General features: G+C 40.4%; 1 protein-coding gene across 4 annotated transcripts in view; it reads right to left on the reverse strand.

Moving 5' to 3' along the window:
- Window positions 1-11,275, reverse strand: part of ppp2r3a (protein phosphatase 2, regulatory subunit B'', alpha) — a 29,212-nt gene that overhangs the window by 15,869 nt on the left and 2,068 nt on the right. For 2 of the 4 annotated variants that reach the window (XM_077732052.1, XM_077732049.1), the window contains exon 2: window positions 11,116-11,188. The exons of the other annotated variants lie outside the window; for them this stretch is intronic. The gene's annotated coding sequence lies outside the window, so the exon portion shown is untranslated. The remainder of the gene's footprint in view (window positions 1-11,115; window positions 11,189-11,275) is intronic. 4 annotated transcript variants of the gene reach the window in all.

Below are 11,275 nucleotides of genomic sequence, written 5' to 3' on the forward strand. Positions count from 1 at the left end.
AAATTGATTGGGTGTCTTTCATGGTCAATGGCAACCAATGAGTTAAAAAGGTCCAGACACGTGAGATGGAGAACATTGAAAGCAGAGTTATGTTGACCATGAGAGTTATGAATCCCAGCGTCTGGGCGCACAAACACTTTGTCGTTAGTTGTGACAGCTGCATGCTGCTGATTCATGAGCTGAAAGTCACACTTCCTGACAACATACCCTTGAATCATGACAGACGCACAGGAGTCGACTCCTACGGAATAGTAATTGCATGCCCGTGAAAACCAGACAAGCTTACAAAACACACTAGCGAGAGAAATAAAGAATTTACAACAACAACAACAACAACAACAAATATTAGTAGGTAAATACATTTAAAAAAAATAAAAAAATAGGGTTTTTTTTCTTTCTTAGGGGCTTAAGAAAACTGAATTAGGTCCATTTTTAATTGTTCAATATCTCAAAGATTCAGCACTGCAACAGCCTTAGTTGAAAAACATAATAGTCCTCCAAAACAAATAAGATTTGAGAAGCCTGATCTAAAAAAGTAGCCAATCTTGCAAAAAAAGGCCCTATGGAGTTGCCTTATTTAGACATAGTGGAAACAAAAAGTGGGACCTCCTTTAATGGCTCATTCATTTCTAGTTGGCCCCTCTTTTCATTCCTTCTCAAAGTTTTTCATTCAGCCTGTTCTGAACCAAGAAGTACTAAATCACATCCCTCCAATCAAGTCCATGCCTGTCTACCTCTTGTTCCACTTCATCCATAACACTGGGTCTTCTTTGTTGGGGTGTCGAAAAACAAACAAAAGTATTGACACATGGAACAACTAAAAACACTATAATCTGAACAAAAACTGCAGGTTTAACCTGAGGTTACATTATTTAAGTGCATTTCTGAATCTTTAAGTTGAGAAAAAACAAAAAAAAATGAAATAAAAATGATATTTGCAGTAAATTCTGCGTTGTTGTTGTTGTGAGTTCCCCACCTTATGAACACGGTTTTGACATCACCTGTTCCCGTGTGAATAGCTCCACACCTCGTTATGAGTGTGCAGTCTTTAAAGTCCGGCTTGGAAATTCACACCACATCTAGCCTTTGGGGAGGAGAGGGGGGCAAATTAGAGGATGTGTGTGCCTCTGAGCAGGCAGCTGACTCACAGCTTCTTATCTTGAAATGAAACTAAACCTTATAAGGTGCTCAGACACTTACACAAAAGACGAGAGCATGTGAAAAATTATGAGTAATGGTGTTTTCTTAAGAGCATATAGGCAATGCTATTGACAAAGTGTCCCTAGATGTCCCTTGTGGAGACAGTCTTGTCCAATTGGGGGGTTTTGTGCTCAACACTGATGCGTATTTAGATGCATTTTGATGAATACATGTTAAAAAGATTCATGTACACATTTAACTGCATTTGCAATAGCTTAGTGAAAAGTAAAGACGATTTTCGGCAAATTTTGCATTTAATTGCGACTCAATTTGGGTTTCCATTGCGTTCGTCTGCTATAAATTGAAATTGCTCAGTTGAGGAACAGATTAGGGTTTCTAACCGCAAACCCCGGTCACCGCCACCCGACGGCGGCAACCCCCACTCCCACATCGTCAAGACCACCAACTGAAAATCTAAACTGGGACTCTGGAGGGCCCCATCACCTTGCTAGCGCCAGACTTCTCAGCCATTTACGATTGGATCATGATACAGGAATGCTGCCGTCACGGGATGATTCACTGGGAACACTTGCATCATCAAGTGACCGCCTGTCAAGGATAAAGTCCAGCTTTTGCTTTTTGCCTTAACTCTATCAATCCCCAGGGACAGCGAGCAACGTCCAATTCAAATAGCCAATCACACACTTCCATCGAATGGGAATCGACCACAGACCCTAGAACCATCACATGGCCAATAAAGTGTTTTTTGATCAAATATTTCCATGTAACATCTATATAAATATCCTATATTAAGACAACATGTGGCTTAAAGTCAGGTTTGGTGTATTTATGTTTTTTTTCTCTTAGATTTGGTGACATTTTGGCTAAGTGGCATGAAATTATGGTACATTTAAAATCAAGAAATACAAAACATAAACTTTTGACCTGAGGTTTTATGCTGAGCTGAGTAGTTTTAAATCAACCTGACAAAAAGGTACGAGAGACTCCCACTGGGCTTAAAGTTAGCCTATGCTCGAAGCTGTTTAATGATTCGTTTTGTGAAGCAAAACTGTTGGGCGTATCGTGTTTACAAATTATTTCTTGTGGAAAAAAAATCCCAGAGGTAACAGTTAAATCCTAGAAGGTATAAAAACAAAAGACAGACTTGTTTTAAAACATCCCTCCTCTACACCAGCTTATCTTTTTTTGCAAGGTTGTGCTGGAATCTCTCAGCTGACTTTAGATGAAAGGTGAATATAATAAGAACTGGTGGCCAGTCAGTCACAAGGCACTTACAGTGACAGCCAAACATTCTGACTTTTTTTTACAGTTCACATGCAATTATGGTGTGAACTGAAATGACATTTTAATCCTTCCGTTTGCTTCGGTATCGACTTTGATATTGAGGTTTTGGGGGATTTCGCAAATTAGATCTTGATTTTCTACACTGTGACAGTAATTTGCACATGAAAGGGTTTCATACTTTGAGGTACCATTGTATATATGGTGTTCCTAAATATTTGAACATCGTTTTAAAACATCCAATATGAATCTTTTGAGTTTTAAGAGTGAACCATACTTAAAAAAAATGCCAGAGGCGGTGAAGTGTTGATATAAGTGAGAGGACAAAAGAAGAGGAATGCCCTTGAGGGGCTGTAGTATGACAAGAGGGGAGATGCATTTCTGTGATACAAAGCTAAAAGGTGTCAACGTGGACCGCTCTCTTAGGATGAACACACACGTATATATAACACATAACTTGAGATGAAAAGCCAGACGGGCATTTGGCCATGGGGGGGTGCGACTCAGGTCACATGCACAAACACTAGTCCGAGAATAGCCTCTAAACACCGGGGAAGAAAATAGCCCAGTAACAGAGAATGTGGCAATTTGTGCACGCGCATTTGTGTCATCTCTTTATTCCACCAGTTTCAAAGCTTGCCTGTATGAAAGTTTTAAAAAAAGTATTTCATCTTTGACTGCATTGAATCCAGAAGTGCCTGATTTAATATTTCACAAAAAGAGAAAAAGAACGTCTTGATTTGTGTGCGCTAATTGTCACCAGTAGACTTTTATACAAGTTGTCATATGGCATATTTTCCATCTGAATATTTTAAAAAAAGCCTTTAAATTTTAACTCAAAACACTAGTTTCAGTGACTATCAGTGTTTGTATACCTTTTCATGACCAAACCAAAGTTTTAAGACCAATTCTTGCAGGGAACAAACTATACTTTTGTCTAAATGGAGATTGTGTTCAATTGTAAGGGATTTATTATTCTTTATCTGCCAGTTGGAAATGTTTTAGCACTGACTCACGGGAAGCGTACAGTAAACGGACAGCTCATATGGCTGTGGGCTGCACACATCTGTTTGTAATGCGTCCGTGCAAATGGCAAAGATTCACAGCGTGAGATGTGTTGGCTTATTGAGCGCCCATCGTGTCACTTGAGGACTCTAATCACACACACACACACACACAAGCTGACCTCATGCAAGATACAGTATCTACTGTATGATATATATGTGAGGGTAGTCACTGCCTTGGATAAGATGTATTTGTGAAATCCATCACTCCCTAAATTGGCTAGATTGAATGTCTACCACCAGCAATGGCACTGAAAAATGACCATCCATTGTCATTGTTGTTATCTGTTTTCCTGTTTGAACTTCCTATAGAAGACTTGAAAAGGAGGAGGGAAAAAAAATCGCTTGGTAACAAGATTTTATGAGAAAAAAACATTTTATTTTACGGCCCAGCGGCAGTACACAATTATTTCAAATGCTCTAACTCCTACGTGAGGCTGAAGCGCAAACACAACACCCACACACATAAATTTTGTGGACTATCCAACTTGTAATATTAGCATCAAGTCAAGAAAAGGCTGTAATTTGCACACTTTAAGGAGTCATCACCATGAACTCCTCCCTTACCCTAGTCTTGATGGTTTGTTAATGAAAAACAGCCTGTACTACACTTGGTGTTTAAATCAATAGGTTCTTTTTAATTGATTTGTGAAGGTCCCAACTAAAGGAGGTTTTCTATGCATTGTCATCAATAAGCTTCTTCCATCAAGTGCTTTCTACAACTTTCTCGGTAAGCACTTTTAAGCCATTTAACCAAGTTGCATATCAATTCAAATCAATTGTGCCCTTCCTTTTAAATGCAAAGAAAAATTGACTGAGGTTTGCAAATATTTAAAATTTATGTTTTCTATCGTAGCCTTGAATGGTCGACATATGATCGATTCTAAGTGCTCGGGACAGAAAATAAATAAATAAATCCAGCGGCCAAACCAGTACGACTGCTGACTTCAGCTACCTTCAAAAGGATCACATATGTCATAACGCTTACTAATCAGTCATGTGCAGATGCTCGCGCTCACACACAAGCACGCCTTTGATCCTGATGGATTTTGGTGGCGGCCTGACTATTGCATCTTTGAAGTAGAAAGTCGGCGAGGCCTGCCTACATCCAATTCATCAACTATTTAAAAGCTCCAATCCAAAGTTGTCATCCTCTCTTGGCAAAAAAGTTGGACTAGCACATGTGGTTTATTTATTTGAGTTACTTCTCTGACTAAAAAGCACTGTTTGGGATTAAAGTCGGGCGGGAGATGGTTTTAGCGTCAATGCTGGAATTGACAAAGCCTATCAAGCTCAGCCAGTCAGACGTTATTAGGAGATGGAAAAAACACCTTGTCTGAAGAGCTCCTTATATTCCAGATTCTTTCTGGCGGGCTCTTTAACCGTGGATATTATAGACTGTAATAAAAAAAAGTAGACAGACTCTAAGTGACATCAATCATAGTGTTAACTGGCCTCCATTTGCTCCCATTTCTCAGGGCAAGGCACAATAGGTACCATTTTTTCTATCCATTTTCTCGTCCCGCGATTCAACGAGGTCTTAGTTCAAATTGGTTTGAGATCTCACCAAGCCAAAGGCATGGAATCATAATCATCCACAAGCAGTTCAAATGTTGTGTTGCTGAAAATGATCCAATGAGGCACTGCATAATCAACATCTAACCACAATGAAATTACAGATTCAACACACAAGCCACGTCGATGCGGTCGTTGGTTCTTTCTCTGTGCTTCGAGGCCTAACCTTTAATTAGCATGCCATCAAAAAGGCTGCAACAAATAACCATAAACTTGTCATTGTAGATTATTCTCTTAGAAAATGCTCAAACGTGGTTCTCAGTACGCACCACAAACATAAGGACGTAATACGTTTTGGGTCGAATAGACGCCAATACCCGAGCACACAACATCCGAAACAATCCCGTTTTCGTTTTCCCACAATCTCTGTTCAGCCGCAAGCGGTTGACCAACCATCAGAGCAGGCAAGTCAACATTCACGCAACAGTTATTGAACTATTCTTTGCCATTGACAGTGACGACCCATCATTTTGTAAGGTTGAAAATGTGGGGAAAGACAGAATGACTTATTAAAGGGACTTGTGGTTGCCTTTACAAACAGCTGGGTATTGAGGGGGGAGTAATGTTTCCATCCAAATGCCGGGGGGATTTGAAAGAAACTTTCCAAATGTCACGGGAGTAGAAAATGCTGAAAAGTCTGGAGGCCCTGAAACAGCTGGGATAAAACGGACAAAGAGAATGGAAATATGAACAATTTTGACAAACAAAAACATGTACGTACAGTCTTTACAATTACTGTATTTTCCACACTATTAGGTGCAACCAATATGTGGATCAATATTGGTTAATCATTGTGTAAAATTGTAATTTACGTCTAACACAACCCACAACTACTACTACCACTACTACTACTACTACTACTACCACCACTACTACTACCACTACTACTACTACCACTACTACTACCACTACTACTACCACTACTACCACTACTACCACTACTACTACTACCATTACTACTACTACCACTAATTCAGCCCCATCTAGTGGATGTATTCTTTTAGAATGAACGATTTATGTCGCAAGTCAAAACAGAAAGCGCGTCTATCTCATTCAATGGCCGTGAGCAAGTTATCTAAGTGTCTAGCTCGAGACAAAAACAAAGCAAAGGAGCTTTGTGTTAGGGTTTCATAATCCTAAAAATGACTCACTGGAGAGCCTTCAAAGTTCCTCTGATGCTCTCGCCTGACGTCGGTGTGTATGTATGACAAGGGGGAGATCCGGGAGTGTCTGTAACCATGGTAACTTCAAGGATGCAGGATTTCAAACACATTGCAAAACACACGCAGACTTCCCAGTGCGACACAAGATTCTTCCGTTGCTGCTTCCTGTGGATACCTTTTGTCCTGTTATTTTTATAAATATGTGGCTTGGCATAACAGAATGAGTCAGAAGTCTCACAATTGATATGGAAAAAAATGCTTCACTACTTCAAAATGGTTCAAACAATACATTTTCTGATCAAATCTCTTATCTAAGAGCTAAGTTTCATTATCTTGATATAGTTGCCCGGTATTTAAAAGACCAGAAATGATCTCAAAACTACTGTTCATTTCCTTGCCACTTTTTTTTAACATCCACATCAGTATTTAGATGTAGATCCCCATTTTGTAGCCTATCTAGTTTAATTTCTGGGCTACAAATGAATGGCGGTAGACTGAACATTGTGGTCGTATCAATTTGAATGCCACTTGCCTTTCAAAAGCTGACGAGCTAACTACTCTGTCAAAACAGTGCATCTACATACATCCTCATGCGGAAAATTGCAGTATCCCCAATCCTTTTGTGCACAAATCTCCCGCTTGAGCGTCTTTGTGTTCATGACAGCATTAGTGTCCTCTGAATGGTGGCCGCGTGTGTTTACTGACCGAGATAAAGGCTGGCGCTCTTATCTTCCCATCGGCCCGCTTCTGCATTCAGCCAATCGAAGCAATCAAAGTAATTAAGGCCCTGCACTGTGTCAAAGCAATCTTCATCTGGTCAATAAAAAGCCTCTGAAATGTGAAACTCTCCTCCCACTTCATATGTTAATGTACTTAGCTTGTATTCAGATGCTGACTGGCACATCCCAAGCGGACCTCTGTGGTGAAGCAGATTCCACCACAGAGGAGATTTACTGTCTTTCAGAAGCCTTTCCTGTTCTGTTCTATCACTCTTCATTTTTATCCTTTTTTTGGGGGGTGCCATCTTTTAGCTGCTGCGGTGGAAAGTAAGACGAATGGTCTACCCGCAGCAGGCAGTAAGAGCAGCCCGTGGACTCTTGCCGTTTTAGACCAGACGGTCAAAGCGTGTCTGTAACTCAACTCGGGATGTGGTAAATGCCGGTCCATACGTGAAAGTCATAAAACACAATTACCAGTGGCGAGAAAGAGGTGACGGTGTCATGGTAGGTAACATAATGGCTGCCAGTCATGGGGATAGATGTCCAAATCGTTTGTATGAGGTTGAGCTGGGAATGCCAGGCCTTCCCGGTTAAAAAAAGACTGAAGGTCTATTGCTGTCTAGGTCATAGAAATATGATTTTGGACTGCCGGGCTTTCAAGGAAAAGCGTATTGGACATTGACTTTACAAATTTGATTTTGCACTGGTAAAAAAAAAAGTAGGCAGGACTTGAAATTGCAAGTCAAACAATGTCAAAAAAGTTATTCATTTTTTAATCAAGTTGGATTTTTTTCGAGTCTATTCCGGTCACTTGAGAGAATTAACACGTTTTTCCACTCGATTTTTTCGAGTAGTCAGCAACAATTGAATTACGCTCTTATGAGCTCACAAAAACCAAGTGGGAGAGTAAGGCTCACTCACAAAGCAAAAAAAAGGCAATAAAATATTTTTAGCTGACCGTGCCTTAAAGTGAGGGGCCACAGTGAAACCACACCAACATGACCGTGAATGGTACTGCTATTTATTGCCGTCTTTTTTTTCCTTCTTGGCAAGTGGTGGCCTAAGTGGGAGGAATGCTGGGTTCAGATACTCAGTCTGTGCACCCAGACAAAGAGCGCCAGTGTGGACTACAGAACACAATCAAACGCGCGACACACAGCCGAGCAACTCATCACACGTACACACACCAACGAACGCATTCCACGGCGCAGGGACGAGAAGCAGTGACATTCAGATGCCACCAACCAATCGGTGCATTCCACTACGTTCACAATGGAGCCAGTCAAGGAAGGAGTGGTGATTGATTTTGGGAGTGGGGGGCTCTGAACATCTCCCAGTCACACTTATTTACTTCGGCACTCTTTCCATTCATGTATTTTTGCTTTCCTTCAATGTCTGGCGGTAGATCTTGCAGTAGTGTCAATGTGTTTTACAATAAGGCGCCGAGGAGTCTGTTATGTTACAGCTGGGGTGTCAAACTCATTTTTTTTAGCTGTTATGTCTTCCAACTGGGCCTCAGAATTTAATCAATTATTGGATTGACAGCTTTTCTGATTGTGCTGATCAATAAGTCATTTTTGAACATTGAAATTAGAGCAGATCTGCAGTTATGTATTTAAAAAGGGGAATCACAGGAAATATTCCCTATACATCTATAATCTTTATTTGAATTTGATCAGAAAACTTTTTCGAGTGTTACAGCCTGTTATGTTGCTTTATTGGGATAAAGTTATCTAGAAAAAATGGTTGGTTATATTGACAGATCTCTATTTAGCCTCTTGTTCTCCATTTTACTATTGTTACTTTAAGATTTGTCTTTTCTTGGTTTCTGATAAAAAGAAAAAAACAATTTGTACATTTCCACAACCACACAGAATCTTCCACATGCATGGACTAAAAATGATTCAATGATCTTTGATTGCTTTTAACACCATCAGATTTGACATAAAGCCCCAAAGATATAAAGCAATTTTGACATCTCCATCTGAAAGATATTTTCGTCAAATTTCTTTGTATCGTTGCTTAACCCATGGGTTTAATGATGTTTCAGCATTACAGAAGATGGATGGGCCTTACTGAGTAAACTGAAGCGTGAGCCGAGGTAAGACGATTCGAGTACATGTCATGACAGTGTCACGAGACGATTATAACTGTATCATTACACCTGTCCGTGACCATGAATGATTGCTAATGACAGATGCCATTCAGTGTTGTAATCCTAACCGTTAACCCTAACCCATGACATTTGAAACAATGTCAACTTTATATCAAAAGTGATATGAATTACTAAATGACAGATTAGGACATCTGTCATAGGCAGTTATTTCTTCTGATGACAGGTCTCCTGTTTTGATGATGAAAATCTTTCTACACAGTCCAAAGAAGCACTCAAATTGCAAGCCAGATCAGTTAGTTATTAAATTGTTTCCAGCCAGAACAGTCAAGGAATGAAACAATTAGCTTACGCCCACATTTAACTCATTTACCACGTGTTGGATATCACTCCAACTCTTTAGAAATTTTTGCAAATGCTTTTAAATAAAAGGCAACTGGACAATCTGACAATTTCAACCATTTTGCATTCTTTCCAACAAAGACCATATGTGTTTATCATTCCAACTGTACACCAAAGAATCGCAACCTTGGCTGTCAAAAGAACAAGACAAACACATGCTCAGCCTTCGCTCCTTGACACTCACTTTCCCTTTTGCATCTTCATTTTTAGCAGCCAGCAGCACGACATGGAATATGACACGACCACCCACACACACATACACATACGCTGCTGGGAAATGTGAATGACTGTATCCTTCCCTGAAAGTGCCATGTAGATGCTAGACACAATAGTAGCACTGTGCTGCGTGCTGTTGACCCCCCCCCCCCCCCCCACAGACATGCAATCTGTTCATGCGTGGGTGCTTTTTGCCCAATTAAAATTAAGGAAGCAAAAGTCTTACAGTATCCACGTGAACGTGCCTCACAAATTATAAAAGGGAGGAGGTCCTAGGGGCTAAATTGTAAGGGTGCGCCTTCCATTTTTAGTTAAAGAAAAGTGCCCCACCTCAATTATTTCCCCAATTACAGCCAGTGTTATATAACATGTTGCCACCGCATAAGTTGCAGCAAGTTGGGTGTTATGTAATAAAAATAAACAAATGCACAGTACTAATAGCTCAGTTTAGAATAGAACATTTGGGATTAGAATTTCTTCAGAAAGCCACCTTCAGTTTTCTGATTTATACATTACAGTATTAAGTGTGAAAGACTTGATTACAGCAGCACAGTTTGGAGATCAATTGTATTTTTTATTTTAATATTTGGCAGAGTTACAGAGTTACAAAATCTGTCCTAATGTAAACTTTTTCTCCAAGTAGCTCTTTAAATGCTAAGTGCACATCACAAACTCTGGCATGATGTGACAACTGGTTCTTTATGTAGAGAAGCGACGTTCAGGATGATCCATACGACATGCCAGACATCACTCTCCCAAAATGGATTGGACGTCTATGGCCGTCAGCGGCTCTGAAACATGATCGTAAACTTCCCTTAACACAACATCGACCCATTGGTCCTCAAGGCCTTGATGGTCGAGCTTGGGTTACAAAGACACAAGTTCCCCTCACTGAAGTTCCCATCATCACCAGACACTAATTTAGTTCTTCTTTTCATTGCGTCTAAATGTGTGTGTGTGTGTGTGTATACGTGTGTTCATGCATGTGTCTGTTCATGCATGTGTGTGTTCATGCATGCATGCGTGTGTGTGTGTGTGTGTGTGTGTGTGTGTGTGTGTGTGTGTGTGTGTGTGTGTTTGTGTGTGTTTGTGTGTGTTTGTGTGTGTTCATGCATGTGTGTGTGTGGAATCTATTCTAGGAGAATTCCACAGAGACGACCTAGTGACTGACCCCCACCACACAGGATCTGACAAGAAATCACTCTCACGCACACACACGTGCACACAGACACACACACACACTTGCATACACACGCACACACCACAAATGCAACATATAATTGAGGGAAACACACATTAAGAGGACAGTTTTTACAGTATCACAACAGTGAGGCGTTTGAGTGTCGCAAAAACGAGTGGGATTTTCTACAACCAGTACTCAAACCCATAACTTCATAGAGAAACAATATACGAGCTTTTACCTGAGGTGTTCTCCAGCAAGTCATACGTTACATGTGATGGGTTCTGCTCGATCAGAGTGCAGTCCAAAGTTACCTGAACATAACAGGCGAACCCCTCATTTCAGTGTCACGGAGATCTGAAAGCGTGATTTCCAGGCAGAGTCGTGACCCATAAACTAGC

Source organism: Stigmatopora nigra, chromosome 13, assembly GCF_051989575.1.
Source record: "Stigmatopora nigra isolate UIUO_SnigA chromosome 13, RoL_Snig_1.1, whole genome shotgun sequence".
Classification (NCBI taxonomy): Eukaryota; Metazoa; Chordata; class Actinopteri; order Syngnathiformes; family Syngnathidae; genus Stigmatopora; species Stigmatopora nigra.